The sequence below is a fragment of the Nelumbo nucifera genome, chromosome 5 (genome assembly GCF_055504915.1).
Source record: "Nelumbo nucifera cultivar China Antique chromosome 5, China Antique-T2T, whole genome shotgun sequence".
Classification (NCBI taxonomy): domain Eukaryota; kingdom Viridiplantae; phylum Streptophyta; class Magnoliopsida; order Proteales; family Nelumbonaceae; genus Nelumbo; species Nelumbo nucifera.
In genome coordinates this window covers 71287938-71309390 of record NC_142653.1, presented here as the reverse complement: position 1 = coordinate 71309390, position 21453 = coordinate 71287938, and the positions used below count along the sequence as shown (strand labels likewise).

Sequence of the window (21453 nt, the reverse complement as noted above, 5' to 3'; positions counted from 1 at the left end):
GTATCACGGAGGACGAGCTTAGCCTCAGAGGGTCGCAAGCAGCGCAAATAGGGGAGCATGTAGGATCTTCGGTACAATCATTCGTCTATCATGACGTATTTGGCTGCATGACGCTCTACCCTTCTGGCGGCATTACAATCTGTAGGGAGGGTTCCGTGTAGCAGGAAGCTCGCGAGCGGATCGATCCAGCTCAGCTATGCTTGAACAACGGGAGCGACCTCCTCTGCCCCCCCGAGAATGCTAGGCCGAGGTAAGTTCTCTATATACACGGTTCTCATGGTGTTATCACTAGTGCTGGATAATTGGGATAGGGCATCAGCCTTAGCATTCTTTGATCTCGGGATCTGTTGGATGAAGTGTGACTAGAAGTTGAGCAGAGCCCCTCTTACTTTGGCTAAGTAAGCGATCATGGTTGGCTCGCGAGCTTCGTACTCACCCGTAACCTGGTTGACCACGAGCTGAGAATCACTACAAATGACAATGTGCTTGGCTTTCACTCCGTTTGCTAGAGCCAGCCCGGTGAGCCAGCCCGGTTAGTAACGCCTCGTACTCTGCTTCATTGTTGGATGTCGCGAACTCAAAGCGTAGTGCATACTCCAGTTTCACACCGCTTGGCCCGTACAGAATGACCCCAGCTCCGCTGCCCTACTAGTTTGACGAGCCATCTACGTGAAGGATCCAGGGCTCCTCAACCCAGTTCGTGCTTGGTCTAACTGCCGCACTGGTTGCTACTTCACGATGCTCGAGCCCAACCGGCCTGGGAACCTCAGGCTCGCCGAGCTGGGGGCCTCGTGTTCGACCGACCTGGGGACTTCGGAGCTAAAGGTGCATTCTGCGACAAAATATGCCAAGGCTTGGGCCTTGATAGAAGTTTGCGGCTTGTACTGGAGCTCGTACTCGCTGAGTTCGATGGCCCACTTCGTCAACCTTCCGAAGACCTCGGGCTTGAGCAGGACTTGCCTCAGAGATTGGTTGGTAAGGACAATGATGGTGTGAGCTTGGAAGTACGGACGGAGCTTCCCTGCTGCAATGACTAGTGCATAGGCTAGCTTTTCTATCTCTGGATACCTCGTCTCTGCTCCCTGCAACACTTTACTAACATAGTAGACAGGTCATTGGGCCCGATCTACTTCTCTTATTAGTACCGAGCTGGCCACCTTGTCACTTGCCGAGAGGTACAGCTCTAAAACATCACCCTCTTCGGGTCGAGTTAAGACTGTGATGCTGGCGAGGTACTTTTTGAGCTCATCAAATGCGAGCTGGCACTCTTTGGTCCATTCAAAGCCTTTGCTTTTTATTGCCTTAAAGAAAGGCAGGCAGCGATCTACCGACTTGGACATGAAACGGCTCAGAGCGGCTAAACGGCCGTTCAATTTCTGAACCTCCTTCAATTTCCAGGGTGGTCTCATTTCTAGGATAGCCTTAATTTTGTCCAGGTTAGCCTCAATACCACGTTGATTGACGATGTACCCTAGGAATTTACCCGAGGTGACACCGAAGACACACTTATTCGGGTTCAACTTCATGTTAAACTTACGCAGAATTTCAAAAACTGAATGCAAATCTTGTATTAAATCATGTGAAAATTGGGTTTTGACGACCATGTCGTCTACATAACAATCTACTTTCCTACCAATTAATGGCTCAAATAATTTATTTACAAGTCTTTGAAAGGTTGCCTTAGCATTTTTTAACCCAAAGGGCATGACTTTGTAACAGTACAGGCCGAGCTCGATTATGAAGGCAGTCTTTTCTTCGTCAGCTGGGTCCATCCTAATCTGGTTGTAGCCCGAATAGGCGTCTAAGAAACTCAACAACTCATGCCCTGAGGTCGCATCCACCAGACGGTCGATCCTGGGTAGTGGGAAGCAGTCCTTCGGGCAAGCTCTGTTTAGGTCGGTATAATCAACGCACATTCGCCACTTACCATTAGCCTTTTTTACTAGAACGGGGTTGGCCACCCAGCTCAGGTAATGGACTTCCCTGATGAAATTGGTTGCGAGGAGCTTCCCGACCTCCTCGTCAACTACTTTCCAGCGCTCTAGGGCTAAGCTGTGTTTCTTCTGTCTAACAGGCCTAACTATAGGATCAGTATTTAGCTTGTGAGTTATGATGCTAGGGTCTATGCCGAGCATCTCTGCCGCAGACCATGCAAAAACATCTAAATTTTCAGGTAAGAAACTTACCAGTTAGGATCGCAGAGGCTCCTCAATAGAAGCGTCGATCTGAAGTGCCCAAGCTAGGTCCTCTATTGATGTCGAGATGGAGACAGTCTCTTCGGTGGGTGCGGCTCGCTCCTCGCACTGCTCCACAGGACGCTCCAGCTCAAGGTCGTCTACCACCTTGGCTTTTTCCTTGAGGGCGGCGACGTAGCACTTGCGGGACTCGAGCTTATCACCTCGCGCCACCCCGACTCCGAAGTCTGTAGGGAACTTCATCGCCAGATAGTAGGTGGAGACCACTACACGTAAGGCGTGGGTGATGGGCCAATCTACTATGGCATTGTACGATGAGGGAGTCGCGACCACCAAGAAATCATGGTTGAGCCTTACCATGCTAGGTCAGGTGCCGACTATTGGACAGTTTTTGTATGCCCTTAGCTTCAATCAATTCTGATGTACTGTTGATATTTAATGTAAATAAATGAAGTACATGTTTGATTGATGTTCAGTGGTATGCTTCTGTGTAAGACCCTAAAACTGGACACTTAATGAGGCTTGTGTTGGTTTTGAATGTTCACAGCTGTTGGATAAGTCTGGGGAGATTTATCCTACCAAGGCTGACACTGGTGTCCTACCAATTGTTGGGGTGGCTTGTCTCAGCCGCCAGGGTGAGACTCAAGGCATATGCAGTGTAGGATTAATTGAACCCTTGAACCGGACCAGATTTCCAGTATTGCCCTGGACCTTGGAGATTGATGGGCAAAACTGGAAAGTTACACCCGTCCCCTACACCCGATTATGGTACTGCACTAGGTGTCAGATTAGGCTGTCTTTGATATGCCAATCAGTGAGATCCTTAGCAGGGGTCAAAACCTGGGTATGTTGGGACAGTCTGAGAATTCATCTGAGTGGGTGATCATAGTGACGGGATCAGCCCCTTTGTCGGGCAAAGGTAATGATCGGGGATGCACTCTCTCTGATGGAAACCAAACTACCAGTAGTTGATTTCAATCGTTGGAATTTTGTTTTTGCAAAATTTATATATATGATATATATTTAAGTATGGTTTCAAAATGTTTGCAAATGGTTTTAATTCCCGGGATCCATGTGAGTAGAGAGTGCAGCACTGTTCCTTGCAGCCGAGGGAGAGGTCCTCTCTTGTTGGGCAGTGCTTGATCATTATGGGCTGAGAGGTTAAGTGTAAGGCCATTTGGGATAATACCTGATGGGAAAATCTTGCACCAGCCCATAGTCCCTGGGTTTTTATAAGATGGCTTGGCCCAGGGACCACTCAGTGTAAATGTTGGGCCCATAGGGTCCATGTGATGGGCTCAGGGGTTCATTGGGCTTTCCAGTGAATTCGGCTGGGCCTTGCAATAAAGGCTGGGCCAAACCCATGTGGCTGGTGTGTAGATCAATGCTTGGGTCCCATGCCATACAAAGAAGCCCAACTGGGCAGCAGATTGGAAACTAATTGAGCATTGATTACTTAATGGGACAAAAGCCCATTTCGAACTGGGCTGATGTGATCACCCACTTATGGGGCGGATCTGAGATTAGGGTTAGCAAAAGGATTGGACTTTTAACCTAATCCACTCTTGGAGACCAAAACCAAATCAGATTTGAAACTGGTAATCTCCTGATAAGATTAGGAGATTAGCTAACCAAATCTACAGATAGGATTAAGATCATCCCCTATCTAGATGTTGATTTGGATTGGGATAACTCCTAATAGGATTAGGAGATTTCTTAATCAAGAAGAAAGAGGAGAAACCCTAAGGATGACTAATAGAATTCGAACCTAGGGTTTAAGCAGAAAATCCTCCTGCGAATTGAGATAAGGATCTCATACACTCCAGAGAGAAGAGAATCAGCATTCGCCATCTTCATCTCTGGAGTTCTCCTCCAGCCGCCGCCATTCACTGCAAGATTCGATCTTTGAGAAGAGGAAATCAAGAAATCAGTTCTTGATTTCAGTTTTCCAAAAAGAAACTGATCAAGTTCGGTGCTCATTGTTTCAAGAGGATTCTTCTGAAGAATTCGATGTGTAGGACGCACTCTACTGGTTCCGTTCCATAGTTGTTGTGTCATCTTCAGCAGGAGCGGATCTTGGTGTCTTCTCTAGGCGTGAACACCAACTTTGGGAGATATTATTTCTCTGGATCAGGTATAATCCGTCCCTTGTCTTTTGGTTCAGGTCTGGTTAGGTTATGGTTCAAGTAGGATCCTTGAATATTGTATTCTAAATTTAGGGAATATGATTCCCAGTTGGAAGAAAGGTAGGAAATTTTTGAAATTCTCCCACCCATTCCGCAACCCTTTTGGCGTCCATACGATGGATCCTACCATTCTCTCACCGACCTCCACAAGTACGGCGACTCTTCCCAGGGGCCTGACTTCCTCTCCGCTGAAACCCACCAAGGGAGTCCTCACAGGCTTGAGATCGCTCTCCCAGAGCAGAAGTTTGTCGAATGCTGTTTTGAAAAGGATATATGCCAAGCTGCCAGAGTCGACGAGGACACGCCTAACTTCAAAGTCATTGATCTTTATCTTTATGACGAGCGCGTCATCATGGGGGTAGTGGACCCCGCCTGCATCATCCTCTGTGAAGAAGATTGGCTCTTCCATCCTTGGCCGCTTCGGGGGATTCTGCTCTTCCTTGGTGGCCTCGCGAGCAGATGCCCAAGCTGCAGTCGAGGTGCAGCCCGCGACGATTGAACCTCCAACAATTACATGAATAGTTCCCTGAACTGGCCTTTCTTCAGGGGGCTGCCTCTGCGGCTGCTCTGCTTGCCTGCTGGATTCGGGAACATCACTACTCTGCTCCCCCTGTCGACCTGTTTTATTATTACTACTATTCTGTACAAAATTTCTTAAGTATCCGCGATGGATGAGCTCCTCTATCTCGTCACGGAGGTTTTTACAATTTTCGGTACTATGACCGTGGTCTTTATGGAAATTACAATACAAATTTTTATTTCTTACACTAAGATCTGCCTTCAACCGAGGTGGCCACTTCACATACGAGGCGTCCTTGATCGCCATAAGGATCTCGGCCCGCTTCGCGTTCAGTGGTGTGTAGTCCTTCCTCTCTACCGCTAGAGCTCGGAAAGGCTGTCCTGGCCTTGCCCCCGAGCTTGGTCCTTCTTCTTACCATCGCCCTGAGTTGAGAGCTCTGTCTCCCTTTTCCTTTTCACAAGGGCCTATTCACCTTTCTAGTTGATTTCCTCCATCCCTATAAACTGATCCGCGAGCTTGAGGAACTCAGTCACAGTCTTGGGCTGATTAACAACCGCATGCCATTGAACTCCTTGTGCATGATGCCCCTTTTGGCCACAGTGAGCTGGACTGTGGAGTCCAGGTCGGGTATTTGCAGACAAGCGTCATTGAACCACTTGACATAACTCCGGATGGACTCTCCCTCCCTCTGGACTATGCCAAGGAGGCTCTCCTGAGTTCTAGGGCACCGCTTACTAGTGACAAAATGAGAAGTGAAGATCTATACGAACTGTGCCCAGCTCCTTATTGATCCGAGCGCAAGGTTCCGGTACCATGTGCGGGCCACCCCTTTGAAGGTGGTGGAGAAATCCACGCACATGCAGGACTCGCTGGCCCTCGCCAAGTGCATCTGGGACTGGAAGGCGTCAACATGGTCATTCGGATCAAAGGATACATCATACTTATCCAACGGGGGAACTTTAAAGTCTTTGGACATAGGAACAGCAAGGAGTTCTGGAGATAGGGGGGATGGAACTGAGAGAAGTGGAGTAGCTTTTACTTCACCCGAGCTTACCTCTTTCTTACCCTTGAGCTCGGGCAGGTCGTGAGTGGCAGCTCGGTGAGCTCAGCGACGCCTCCACTACTTCTTTGCTGGTTCGACGTTAGTATTGATGGCCTCTGTATTACCGAGCTCGATGGGCCCGGGGAGGGGCTCGGACTGCTGCCAGTAGCTGCGAACTGAGGGGCCTTGCCTCAAATATGTGGCCAGTACCTCAAACTGGTTTTCGGCAAGCGGGAGCTCGAATTGCGAATGCTGAGGCGACGTGGGCGTAACTAGCTGGGAGGCCCCCGACCAGACTACAGCCTGTGAGGCAGGGGTAGCTGGTCTCTCTTTCCTACCGTGAGATGATGCTGAGGTCTCCCCCAGCGAGAAGGAAGTTCGTTCCGTCAGCGAGGCTTGGCTTGCTACGTAGCCGGATGCCGAGGAGGGAGTGGTTGTTGGGCCTGAGGTAGTGGAGGAAATTGTTGTTGATACTGATACTGTGAAACTTGGTGCAGCACTCGCTGCGGATAGAGTTGAAGCTGCTGGAACTATTCCATTTGAGCTTGCATAGCTCACATGCACTGCATCAGGTCTTCAAGCTGGCTTTGGCTGGCCACTAGAGGAATGATGGAGGGTTCAGTTAAGGTTGTTCCGGTCGTGGAGGGAAGTGGAACGTTCACAGGTGCCACGGTCTGAGGCACCTTCAGGCTGGGAACTTCGTCCGTAGAGAGGGGGATGGTGAACTGTCCAATGCAGATAGTGGGAAGTTGGGGTTGTTCCCCAGAGGCATTTCGGTTTGCACCTCATCCGGCATTGCTGGAGGAAGCCATGGATGCTGAGTTCTGAGAGTTGCAGAGATTGGAGGAAGGCTTTTTGAAGCTTTCCCACAGACGGCGCCAAATGATGTAGCGCAATCCGGACACTCCTAGTTGGCAGAAACCGGGCTCCTAGCTGGTGACGGACGGTACCTGAGATGAATAGGAAAGTGAAGAATTCCCGGGGAGCTCGCCCGGCGGGAACACTCCAATGCTTAAGTCAGAATTCTGAGAGAACTGAAGAGGATGCAAAGAGAGAGCTAAGAGGGCAGATGGCACAAGTTTAGTACCTTTACTCCTTGGGGCTCGGGGTCCTTTTATATTGAAGGTCTCTCAAATCAGGTGTAACCGCCTCTGCCACAGCCGTTACTGCCAGAGCCGAGGTGGCGGATGAAGGCAGCCATTGTAGAGTACGGACCTGTCAGGCGTGCCACATCTGGCAGAAATGGCAAGCACGACGCCACCTGACAAGAGACGTGGGCACAGCGCAGCCTCCAGATTCGGCAGGTACTATTGTCAGGCAGATCTTTCCTGCAGGTTGCCGAGCTACCTTACGTCGGGGTGCTGGGGGTGCGCCAAGGTGCTTATGCTTGAGGCGAGCCTTAGGCAAGTAAGGACAGGAGTGTTAATGGGGCTGACCCGAAGTGTTTCCACTCCGGGATGCTTATCCGTAGATCGGGGTGTTCCCTTCTCAGGAAGAAAGAGTTCGGAGCTCACTGGGAGGAGCTCGGGTCTTGGGAGGAGCTCGGGGCTCCTCGCTTGGAGGGAGCTTGGGACGCTCCTCCCTTAGGGAGAATTCGGGGTAGGCTGGATATTACTTCTCGGCGATTTGCCACGTCCACCGAGCTGTATGGTCGGGCTCCTGAGGGGATGAGAGATCCATCCTATGGACGCCCAAAGATTGCGGAATAAGGGGCGAATTTCAAAAATTTTTCTCTCCCTTCAACTGGGAATCGTATTCCCTATTTAGAAAATCATATTTTCAAGGATCAATCTTGAACCATAAACTAAACCAGATCTGAACCAAAAATAATGGGAGAGGAATATACCTGATACAGAGATGTAATATCTCCCAATGGAGGTGTTCACGCCCAAGGAAGAATCCAAAGACTGCTCCCACTGAAGATGGCGCAGTGCAGGGTGGAGCAGAATCAGCAACGTTCTTCCAAAAGAACTTGACCCTTCTTAAGGATCAACTGGACGACTTGAGTACAGCTCCAACCAATCTTTTCCCTAAAAGATTGAAATCAAGATCCAATCTTGATTGCTCCCAAGAACTGGAGATCGAACTGAAGGAATGGCAAAAGCAAGAAGGTGGCGGCAGGAGAGAATCGCAGTATGCAGGAAATCTCTCAATCTCTCTTTCTTCAAAGAGAAGAATGCTATGGATGTTGTTGTGTAGTAGGCTGCCGCCCCCTTCCCCTTTTATAATCTCAAAAGGGATCAGCTCCTAATCAGATTAGGAGTTGTTAATCCAAATCATATTTGGGTTAGAAGTCCCTTAGTGATAAGGGATAACCCTTATCTTATCTGCAGATAAGATCAGCTGTCTCCTAATCTAATTAGGAGGTTTCCAGATCTAAATCCCATTTAGATCTTGGACTCTCTGAGTGGATAGGGTCTAAGCCCAATCCTTTCAGCTGACCCTCTTTAGAATTCGCCCCCTTTAAATGACTGATCAAATCAGCCCAGTTCGAAATGGGCTTAAGGCCCATTTAAGGTTATGTACTCAAAAGGCTTCCAAATTGCTGCCCAGTTGGGCTTCCTTGTATGGCGTGGGACCCAAGCATTGATCTACACATCAGCCACATGGGTTCGGCCCAGCCTTTGTTACAAGGCCTGGCGAATACACTGTTAATGACAGTGCACCCCCTGAAACCCATCAAATGGGCTCTATGGGCCCAACACTTACACTAAGTGGTCCCTGGGCCAAGCCACCTTGCAACACCCAGGGACTGTGGGCAGATGCAAGATTAGCCCATCAGGTATTATCCTCAATGGTCTTACACTTAACCTCTCAGCCCATAATGATCATACACTGCCCGACAAGAGAGGACCTCTCCCTCGGCTGCAAGGAACAGTGTTGCACTCTCCACTTATATGGATCCCGGGAATTAAAACCTTTTGCAAACATTTTAGAAACCATAATATATATATATATATATATTTATATCTTATATAAAATATATTTTGCAAAACAAATCTCAACGGTTGAAATCGGCTGCCGGCAGTCTTGGTTTCCATCAGTGAGAGTGCATCCCCGATCATTACCTTTGTCCGACAAAGGGGCTGATCCTGTCACTATGATCACCCACTCAGATGAATTCTCGGACTGTCCCAACATACCCAGGTTTTGACCCCCGCTAAGGATCTCACTGATTGGTACATCAAAGACAGCCCAATCCGACACCTAGTGTAGTATCATAATCGAGTCTAGGGGTCGGGTGTAACTTTCTAGTTTTGCCCATCAATCTCCAAGGTCCAGGGCAATACTGGAAATCTGGTCCAGTTCAAAGATTCAATTAATCCTACACTGTATGTGCCTAGGGTCTCACCCTGGCAGTTGAGACAGGCCACCCCAACCGACTTGGTGGCACCACAGTGTCAGCCTTGTCAGGATAGGTCTCCCCAGACCGACCCACTGGCTGTGAACATTCTAAACTAACACGAGTCTCATTAAGTGTCCAGTTTAAGGGTATTACACAGAAACATACCAAGGGAACATGAATCAAATATGTATCTTTATTCATTTACAATAAACTCATAAAGTACATCATTCTAATTGAAGCTAAGGGCATACAAAACTGTCTAACAGCTCCGGCGAGTTCGTTACGCCGAGTTATGGCCAAGCTGTCACGCTGAGTTGTCACTTATGCTAGGTTGTGTCCACGTGTCCCTGTGCTACGAGGTCGGGCCAAATCACCCTCCATTAGAAACCAAGACTGTCGACAGCCGATTTCAAACCGTTGAAATTTGTTTTGCAAAATATATTTATATACGGATATACATATATATATATATATATATATATATATATATATTATGGTTTCAAAATGTTTGCAAAAGGTTTTAATTCCCGAGATCCATGTGAGTAGAGAGTGCAACATTATTCCTTGCAGCCAAGGGAGAGGTCATCTCTTATCAGGCAGTGATTGATCATTATGGGCAGAGAGGTTAAGTTCAAGACCATTGAGGGTAATGCCTGATGGGCTAATCTTGCATCTGCCCACAGTCCCTGGGTTTTTATAAGGTGTCTTGGCCCAGGGACCACTTAGTGTAAGTGTTGGGCCCATTAGGAGTCCATGTGATGGGCTTCGAGGGGTTCACTGTCTCTTTAGTGAATTCGGCCAGGCCTTGTAACAGAGTCTGGACTGAACCCATGTGGCTGATGTGTAGATCAATACTTGGGTCCCACACCATACAAAGAAGCCCAACTGGGCAACAGTTTGGAAGCAGTTCGAGCACTTAGGAGATAGGATAGGGTCTTACCCTATCCACTCAAAGAGTCCAGATCTGAATTCAGATCTGGAAACCTCCTAATGAGATTAGGAGAGAGATGATCTAATCTGCAGATAAGATAAGGGTTTATCCTTATCTCTTAAAGAGAACTCCTAATCCAAATACAGACTTGGATTAGAAAACTCCTAATGAGATTAGGAGCTCTCTTTAAGCCTATAAAAAGAGGAAGGGGGCGAAGCATTCAGATCATCCCAAATACTCCAGCCTTCTAGAGATACAAGATCACAGAGCACAGAGAGAAGTCGAATACAGTGTGACTGCGCCTTCTCCTTGCGTTCTCCTCCTGCCGCCGCCATACTGCTAATTCGTTCTCCAGTTTTGTAGGAGTGATCAAGATCAGTTCTTGATAACAACTTTTGGAGAAAGACTGATTTGAAGTTGTGCTCACTGCCTCCATCGAAATCTTGTGAAGGGTTCGGTTATTGGGAAGAACACTGTTGATTCTGCTCCACCCTACACTGTGTCATCTTCAGTGGGAGCAGTCTTTGGAGATTTTCTTTGGGCGCGAACACCTTCTTTGGGAGATATTATTTCTTCGTATCAAGTATAACCCTCTCCTACCGTTTTGGTTCAGATCTGGTTCAGTTCTTGGTTCAAGATTGATCCTTGAAAAGTGCAGTTTTTCTAAAACAGGGAATGTGATTCCTAGATGGGGAGAGAGGAAATTTTTGAAATTTTGTCCTACCTTCCTGTAGGGTTCTGCCATCCATATGATGGATCTCTCATCCCTTCACATTGGACAAATGGGCTTCTCAGGTTGGTGGTTGGTTGAGAACCATTAGCACGGCCAGCAAGTACTTAGATCCCGTGGCTTAAGCCTCTAACCCTCTCCTAATAGAATAATAGGATTCTAGAATCTAATGCAGGATGATGTGCAGAATGTGTACAAGCAGATAAAAAAAGCAAAAATAAAGCAATAAAGAGTTATCACACAAACATAAAGAGATAATCAGAGATTATTCTAACAGATAAGCAAGCAATATATACAAAAATGACAATAAAGCCAAACGGGCCCCATGTGGGCCCCACCTATGGTCCAAGAATTCCCTAATGGAGTCGCCAATCTGTAAGCATTGGAAAACTGACTCACTTGCCAATTGGGCTAGAAATGGAGTCGCCATCCATCAGTTTAGGAAATGGAGGCGATGGGACCTCCTAGAATGATGTTCAAAAACATTTTATTTCTATAGTGACTCCAAAGCCCAAAGGCACCGGCTAAACCAGTTCGGGTAGGTCTTGGATGGGAGAGGGAAAGGATTAGGCACCCCTCTCCTGGTTCCAATAGGTGGGGCCCACATGATATCCTAGTCAGGTATGATAACAATCAATTAAGCAAATGAAAAACATGACAATAACGGACAAGAACAATAAATTTGTCCTACCAAATTCAAACAATTACTAAACTTATATTAGAACAAGGGAGCACGAAGAAACTATAATCTAATTAACAGGCTTAAGGAAACAACCCAAATGAAAGAAACGAACGAGATTCAAATTCTGTCAACTTTAACCCATCTAAAATATAATCTACCGACATTGATCAAGAAAAGAAAGAACAGATTATAATAAGATCCCTAAATAGCTAGCAATTTTATAGTAAGAACATGCAAAATATGATTACAGCATAGAAGGAAAATCTACGACAGAATTGGGCAAACAGGAGCTGATTTGGTGGAACTTCATCACCGACTCTGTCAGCTTTCCCTCTCCTCAAATCCCGACAGCAACAAGATACAAGGTGATGAAATTTAAAAAAGCGAAAGAAGAAAAACAAACAACGAGGAAGCGATGACAGGATTACCTAGTAATGTTCGGTTTGATGTTTTGTTTTGAACACCACAACGGGGAAGTGTGAACTTTGCTGGGTTTTAGATCGTTCTAGAGTAAGATCGATATAGGCTTGCAATCGGGAGCTGATCAAGGATAGTGCTGCTTAGCGTAGATCGTGTTCAGTATCAAGAGAAGGCCAAAACACCTGAACAACAACTGGAAACTATGTTCAACCGGTGAAGAGAACAGAGCGGGGAACTGATCTTTGATCGCGGGACTGAGAGAATGTAACTGGTAATTTGGTGTGAGGAAACTAGCTCCAAAATCGAGTTCCGCCTATCAGAGAATCTGCGGTTTGTCGTCGCTGCTACATCGGAGAAACGAAGCGATGCCGCCGCTGCACTCTGTTCATTGACGGGAGAAGGAAGACGAACAAACAGTGTTTTCGGTTGCCGCTGGTTTGAGTTCGATTTCCGCTGGAGACCGGCTGGTTTGAGTTGAGTTCGCCTGCCGCTCTTGCTGATTTAAGTTTCGTCGCCACAAAGAAGAAAATGGCGAGCAGTGACTAACAGAGGATTCGAATGAATTTGGAAGAGGAAGGAGGAGAAGCAGAAGGGAGCGAGGGAAAGAACGAGCAGCACAACCATCGCTGCCCGAAGTTGCAGCAGCGATGGGTAATAGGGGGTGAAGCCGGGGAAGAAAGACGAAAAGAAGAAGGTGAGGAAAAGAAGAGGCGGAGAGAGAGAGAGAGAATAGAGATGGGAAGGGTCGAATCTACCGTCGCCGCGAGTTGCAGCTGCGGTGACAAAACGGAGGGAGAGACATATTGGGGGAAGAGGAGAAGAAGAAGGAAAAGAAGAAGGAGAAGAGGGAAGAAGGAAGAAGAAAGAGGAAAGAAGAAGGAAGAGAGAGGGAGAGAAAACGGTCGGAGGTTTGGGGATCGAAACCACCGCTGCTATGCTTCTGGGTTCGAACAGGGAAGAAGATGAATAGTTAATTCGGAAAAGTACGGACAGGAGTTATACAGATTTCTGATTCCGGAAAGCTATAAATATTCAAAATTCCAAAAACCACACTTTGTGTACTTTGAGGGCTTATCGGTCATTTTCTCTAGTTGATTAGGGCAAATAAATAGTTTAACTTGAAATTTATATTAGGACTAAGGGGTAGTTTTGTAAATTTAGGGAAATTCGGGGTGCTTTTGTAATTTTGAGAAAATTAGATCAAACCGGTCCAGGGGTTCAGACCAGGGTCATGGTCAATGATGGGTGGTTCCGGGTCAAAAAAAATTGGAGGATTGAGATGGGTCTCATGGTTGAAAAGGGTTTTGATGCGTGCGGACCAATAAAAATGACCGAAACAAAATCATTTTAGACGCAAGAGTAAATGAGGGTGTTTTAGGCTAAGATTACACAGGGTAGGGTTTTCGGACACTTTAAGTTGATTAGTAGGGTTGAATTGGCCCGACTGGGCCCGTATTAGGCAGATCTAGAAAGGGTTTGATTTGGTTAATTTATGGCTCGAAATGAAATCTTTGTGTAATGAAGGGGAAAATAAAGGCAGTTTTGGGTGAAAATTCTCAGGGTAGGGTTTTCCGGTAGTCTGAGATGATTGGTAAAATCAGATTGAGCCAATTGGGCCTGGATAGAGCAGATTTGTAATCCGGTCAATTTGGAACCTTGAAATGGAATCTTGGTATGATTTAAGGTAAATGGAGGTGTTTGGGGCTGAAATTTTACAGATGGGTATTTGGAGTTGTACACTATCTGATGATGAGATCTGATCAGTCTTAGAGTGTCAAGATTGTAGGAATTTGGGCCAATGAGATATTTTGGAGTGGAATCTTGGTTTGATGGAAGGGCAAATGAGGGAATCTTGAGTTGAAACTTCATGGGAAGGCGTTTTGGTGTGTCTGGAGTTTAAGAGTGTGGTTTGATCGGTTTGGATGTGTCAAGATCAAGGTAATCTGGGTTCTGAGTGTTTAGGCTAACGTGAGAGGTCGAAATGGAATCTTCATTTGATGAGGGGTAAACAGGGGAATCTTGAGTTGAAATATTATGGGTAGGTGTTTTGGGAGATCCTGGGTCTGATGGTTTTGTCAGATCTAGTGGTTGAGGTGTAAGTAGGGGTCGATTGGGGCCATCGGATTGGTATTGGACAGGTTTAACGGTGGATCTGAGGGCTCACAGGGTGAAACTTGGGTTTTTTGGGTTTTTAGGTGTTTTGGAGAGGTCAAAAGGGTATGATCGGGTTTTTGGGGTGAATTAGATGCTCAGGTGGCGAAACGAGCAAAAATCGTGTGTTGACAAATGTCAACCATTATGTTTTTGTTTTTTATTTTATTTAAAAATAAAAAATAAAATAATTAAAATTTACAATCATATTAGAAAAGATTCAAACATATTCAACAATATTTTTAAAAATATTAACATATAGACATATGTGTACATATATACATATATAAATGTATGCGTATATATACATATATATTAGCGGGGATTAGGGTCCACGGAGGGCAGGGAGTGCTCTCCCCGTCCCCACCAACGGGGATGAAAATTTCCCCATTTTCATTCTCAGGAGGGGAATCGTCGCCATCCTCGTCCCATTCAGGTTCAAGGTAGATCCCCCTGGGGGTCAAGGGAAATGGGGAAAATTGCTATCCCTGAATTTGATAAATAACCCTATCTGAAATTAATTATTGTTATTTTTGTATTGTAAAAAATTATTAAAAGTACTATATAAAATATAAATGATTATTAATTATCTATACTACTTTAAAAAGCACGAATGACCTGAAGAATATTTTTAGAATTTTCTAAGGACATAATTTACCCCTCTATATTTAAATTTATTGATAAAAAATGAGGGAAAATTGGGTAATCGGTTCTTGATATTAAATGAGTTGAAATGAGGTAATTTTAAGATATTCAATGCATTCAATTCTCTCATTAAATCCTATATTTAAGTTATTAACTTGCACTCGTGTTCATTGAATCCATACTTAATAAATTTTAAGCCATTTTTGTTTATTCTCATCATTAAGTTCTATTAATTAAATCTATACTTAATAAATTAATAATTCCAATAACATAAAAGCTTTTACTTTAAAAATCTACCTAGCAAAAATAGTGTTTTCATCTAGGTGGTGGTAAGAAATTAAATCATTTTGGATCAAACAAGCTTTAGAAATATATCAAATGAAAAAAATAGAAATTAAAAAAAAATTGGGACATTTTTAACATACATATTAAACAATAATAAGTATGATAAATAAGAAGTGTTTTTATTAATGATGGAATTGAATGTAAAATTTAAAACCAATTTGAAATAAATATATTTTCCTATTCTCTCTCATTAAATCAAATATTTAAGATATATTTTTTGTCATCATTAAATTCTTGTAATTAAATCCACAATATTATTTTTAATAATATAAAAATAAATATTTTGGAAATTAATTTGAAAACCAAACCATTTTCTTCCCTCTCGGTGGTGGGCAAGCAATTAAACCATTTGGGGTCAAATGGACTAGTAAGTAATTCCATAATTAAATAATAAAAAATTAAAATAAATAACTATAAAATTTAAGAAGTATTTTTTATTAATGATGAAAATGGAATGCCAAATTTAAAATCTACCTAGAAATGAAATGATGTCATAGTCAAATAATAAAATTTTTAATAATAGAAAATATAAAGAATCACAAAAATAAAAAAAAAAACAAAGATAGAGAAAAATTTAGGCACATATCTAATGTTATATATTTATAAAAAATAAAATATTTGGTACATCTCTAATATTATGAATTCATTATATTTAACAAAAATAAGTTTTATATATAAGAAATAATTTTATCAATGATGGAAATGTAATACAAAATTTAATGTCAACCTAGAAATCAAACTATTTCTTTTTAGATGGTGGGTTAGTGGTTTGAGTCATGATACCATAGACAAACAAAAATTAAGTGTGATAAGTAAAAAACATTTTATATAATGTAAATGAAATATATAATTTAAAGGAAAAGAGTATAGTCAAAGTCGGTTGTACATTTAAAATTAGGTTGCAGGTTGGTCCAAAAACCAACAAAACTCTATCAACCAACTCTACATTTCAAATTATAAAAATCCCCACTATGTCATCGGAGGCTTATGTGGTTGTTGCAAACATGAGACTCTTAGTCCATGTTGGACACAACAAAAAGCCTATACCAAAAATAGGTTTTTAGTTTCTCTCCCACTCCCTCTATCTCTCGATCTCCCTCCCTTATCTCTCACTCTCATAGTCACCTCTCGATCTCCCACTCCCTCTATCTCTCCTGCTCTCTCAACTTCGGTTTGTAGCCAAACCAAAACATCTCTCTCTATCATTCTCTCAATCTCTCTCATTCTTCTCCCTCACTCTCCCTCTTGGTCAATATCTCCTTCTCCCCCAATCTCTATCATTCTCCAATTGGTGTAAATTTCATAGCAAGAGTTTCTTGTGAATTTTTATCAAATTGGTATAATGATCTTTTAACCATACCAAGTTGGTCTCATGTTCTTTTATATGATTTGATTAATATCATATAAGTGTGTAAGAAAATTAAAAAAAAAAGAACAAAAGAGGGAGCAAGAGAGAAACTATGGGAGAACGATATAAATTAAGGGAAAATGAGAGGTCGACCAAGAATGAGAATGAGAGAAATTAAGGGAGAATGATAGATAGAGAGAGAATGAGAGAAATTGATATAAAGAACGTAAATACAGAAACCAAAAACCATTTTTATTTATGTTCAAATTACACAGTCGTTGAGTAGATAAAGATGAATATGAGAGTAAGAGTCTGAGGGATACGCTTTTTGTTGTGTCCAAAATGGATTAAGAGTCACATGTTGGCAACAATCACATAAACCTTTGATGACATGGCGAGGTTTTTATAATTTGAAATGTAGAGTCGGTTGTTAAAGTTTTGTTGGTTCATGGATCAACTTATAGCCTAATTTTAAATGTACAACCAACTCCAATTATAATTTTCCCTAATTTAAAACTAATTCAAAAGTAAAGTTATTTTCTTATCTAGATGGTGGGTCAATGATTCAAATTTTCAAAGAAACCCATGATGTCATAATTGAATAATAAATATTTAAAAAAAAAGATAAAACACCAAAAATAAAAATGTACAGAATTTTTTCAAAAACATTTGAGAACATTTATGATGTTATATATTCATCATATTAAATAAAAATAATTGTTAGAATAAAATTTATTTTTATTTAAGACAAAAATGCAATACAAAATTTAATAATAACAATTGTTATTTGCTAGGAGCATTTAGGTTTATTTTTAATCATATTGTCACTTTTCTTAATTTTTAATTTCTATCTTAACTATGATTATCTGAAATTCAAGTAATTAATATGAAGAAAAAATTTTCATGTGCAATGCATGTTCTTAATTACTAGTTATATAAAACAATTATATACTCTTACATGTTTCTATTGTTTATCTATAGTTTAACAAATCCCATGTATCATACGGGTCCCCACTAATTATTATATAAATATGTTATTTTTATTACTAGCCAATATTAGTTGTTCTTATCAACTAAAATTCCTTTTAAAAATATGAAAATTTAGAGCAAATGGTTTCTTACACTAGTACATTAAGGTTGTGTTTGGTTTGAAGAAAAATGTAGGGAAAGAAAGAAAAAGGTAGGAAAACACATTTATGTATTGGTTTTTCTTACTTTTCCCTTCTTTTCGTACATTTTCCTTCAAACCAAACGCAGCCTAAACATTCAAAAATCTAATAAAATCTCTCAAGTTGACTGAACTCAAATTTCCTTCTTCTTTTGCCATTGAGGACGAGTTGTTGTCACCGTACAAGAACCTCACTTTCGGGGAAGGAGCGGTGGGGTGGGGGCCATCATGAGACCAACGTAGGCGCCCTCCATACTCCTTACAACGGACACTTCACTGCACAGCCTGTTTTTTATGCTGCCACGTGGTAATCATCATGCTCATTCTCCTTCTTCATTATAGTGTGAGAGGATGCCCTCAACGTGTCAGAAATTTGAAGCCGAAAGTACGCGCTTTTCCCATCAACATCCAATTTGATGTCTTTTTCGAATTATGTGTTTATTGCACCGCTCGCTCGAAACATTTTCGGATTTCGTCGTTCTCATATCCATACCCATACAGTATTCGGGTCATAATTGAATTGGATAAGGATGTCAAGTTACAACTTCTGCGGCCATTCTCTCTCTAGTCATGTCGGCATCATGTATAATGAATGATTACAACTAAAAAGTATCCTATATGGATGAGGAAACGGACTCCGCCGGGGAAGAGGAGACATCTTGAAGATCTTGACATACGATCTCATCCCGATAACCCTAGAAATATTATCCACTTAGAACATGGATATCTAACTATAAATAGGTAATTTTCGCTCGATATAAGAGATTTTTGAAAAAAAAACATATTATGAGAATATCTTTGCACCATCTTTTTTACTCAGACCAACACTATTCTCACTTGCTCGACCCGACTACTTTCTTCTCTATTCAATTGACTTGAGTGTTAGAGTACCTACCCGAGGAATAATTCCTCGAGCCCTCTGACTTTTCTCCTAGTTGTAGATTTCAGTACGTTATTTCGTTCTTCCACCTTGGCCTCATCCAATTTATAGGACTATCTCATTATGTATGTAGTTTGGAACACCTCGGATCGGACAACATCAACACCACCACCGTGTATTGGGAATATCTCCCTATGAATGACAAAGGAAATATTTCCAATGCACAACTGTCATGTCTCATGAGTAGAAATGTGGAAATAGGGGCAGAGCCAGGAAATTTTTATAAGGGGGACCAAAACCTAAATGAAATATAGATAGACCCATAGGGGGGCCAACCATTAAAGTGGACAATGGAAAGAGAAAATTTTACATAAAAAACTGTATTATTATGAAGATTTTTTGAACCATAGGGAAAACCATGGCTCCCCTCGATCCCCCCAGCTCCGCCCATAGGGAAAGCCATTCCAACCCTCTATTAATTTGATCTAACACCATTTATTTCACTATAAAACTAAAATCCATCATAAAAGTAGAACTCCCGATCACCTGCCAATAAAATAGAGATTCGGAGTCGGATCACCTGCCAACCAAACACGTTCCAACCCTTCACCTATATGATTTTACACTGCACATGGCGGATCCACTTTTATGATAGGACCCAATCTTATGATAAGATTTAATTGGTAAAGAGTTGGAACGTGCTTTATTGGCAGAAAATCTCAACTGAGTTGAGTTGGGATTTGGGATTGGAGGCAGCATATCGTATTCAACGGGTCGGGTCAACTACCTACGCTTGCTAATGATCCCAACGGAAAAGTAAAGGCTTACTCGGGTCAACATTAGAAAGGTATGGATTCGTATGAACTAACAAATTGAATTTTGAAATGGACTAGACAAACTCTTTATAGTGTGCGGGTCCCTCCATTCATTAGGTTATGGGTCCATCTCCATCCAGGAAGTTGCCGAAAAGCCTCTATCTCAATCTCAACATGATTCGATGATTCTTTGCCATGGAGATTGGAGAGTATCCCACCCTTCCCGGATCTATTTAGTCTGAGCTATGTTGTGTGTTTTGGGTCATTTATTAGAATACCATTATAGTTTATAGATTTACTTAGACCTATATGGTATATTATAGTTTTCACACTCAGAGTTTGCAACCTTTTTTACTTAATCGACCTTTCACTAAAAATTATTTATTTTAACATTTGAAAATAGTAATATGGCCTATGATTATTTATTTCAAAATTATTTCTAATAATTCCTAACACAAAAAATAAAATTGACCAAATATAGTCAAATAGTGGTTGTTGGTATCTTATTTGGGGTAAAAATGGTATTTTAATTTTTTTGTTTAATTAAATTTATTCAAATTGCCATTAGGTCAAAATTTTCATTTTCCATTATCATCTAATGGAAGGTCAATTAAGTAAATTGATTACAAACTATAGGAGATGTTTTAGTAAAACACAAAGTATAGGGTAAATTTTAGTAAATCCATGAAACTATACGGGGTTCTTTAGTAAATGACCTTCCTATTACAAGGGATGAGCAAAAATGGTAGATTTAGGGGTGTGAGCGAGTTGAGCCCACTTGTGAGCCATTTGGTCTCAGTTTCCTAAATACTTGAACTCAGCTTGAAGTAATTGAGTTCGAGTTGAGTAGTTGGTCCTACTGAGTTCAAGCTTCACAATACCTAGCTTTAGTGGCTTGCAAGACTAATTGAGCTCATAATAAAATACTAATTTTTAAGAATACATAATTGTTTTATATTTTTAATTTTTTAAATAATTAATAATTATTTATATTTTATATACCACTTTTAATAATATTTTACATTACAAAAATAACAATAATTTATTTTTAACTAGTATTTCCGACGGCTTTCGATCAATACTTGACCCAATGTTTTACTTTTAATAATGTTTTAATAAGAGTACACAACTTGACCCAATAGGATTTTCCCTAGAACTGCGATCCCCCTTCAAGAGAGAACAAATAAAGTCAATGGTAGTTAGGGCTTGAGTGGTAACAAGTCCAATCTCTCAATAGGGAATACTTTAGGTTCCCATTCCATTATTAGCAGGACCTAGATAACATAAGAAACAAAGGTCCTTGGATCACTTATGACCAATGGTAAAACCTGGTTGAGTGGTAGGAAGGTAGAACCCAACGTCAATGGATCCTAAGCTGAGCTAAAGTTTGGCATCAAGTTCATAACCTTCCATTCAAACTTGTGTAGGATAACATTGCACAAAGAATTGGTTCGCCTTTCTTAGCTTGTAGGCAATCTGAGTCGTTAGGTTCTTTTATCCGTTTAAAAGTGGTAATTAAACATCCTTTGAAAGTTGGAGGATTTATAACCTCTCGAATCTGGGTTGTTTACCAGTATGGAAATCTTCCTAGTGCCTATTTCATTTGCAGCCATCTAGGCCATGGTTACTGCTGTTGTTCTCGACAGTTCTACTTGCCATCTAACCCTAATTCGTTACTTGCTAACCATCCTATGAACCACTTTGGCCTGTCGCTCAGGGTGGAAAATCAGTTTAGAGAGGAGTTGTATCTACCCTCGCTTCGAGGCTATCTTGAGGAACAACGTGGGCGCAAGCTTGTTCCCCATTCTGCTCCAAGCTCTAGCCAACAACAGTTAGAGAGTAGACAGAGTTGGGAGACATGTAGTTCCTCGGGAATGGGTGGGAACAGTGGGGAAAGGGCAATGCAAGAGTTGGTACATTCTCATGATAGCATCAAAGAGCATCAAGCTCAAAATGGTGGCGAAAGATTTGCTAACCAGGTTACCAAGGATTTACTGATGCCAGCCTGCCATATTCTAGAATCTCTTCGAAAGTATGCTCTTGGATCCC

The 21453-nt window shown here is 42.2% G+C and overlaps 1 long non-coding RNA gene across 1 annotated transcript in view; it reads right to left on the bottom strand.

The window, feature by feature from the left end:
• LOC148791853 (uncharacterized) overlaps positions 1 to 13035 on the bottom strand; it is a 44515-nt gene extending 31480 nt beyond the window's left edge. Inside the window, exon 1 of the long non-coding RNA XR_016076094.1 lies at positions 12061 to 13035. This is a non-coding gene — a long non-coding RNA (uncharacterized LOC148791853). The remainder of the gene's footprint in view (positions 1 to 12060) is intronic.
• Positions 13036 to 21453: the final 8418 nt, after the last annotated feature.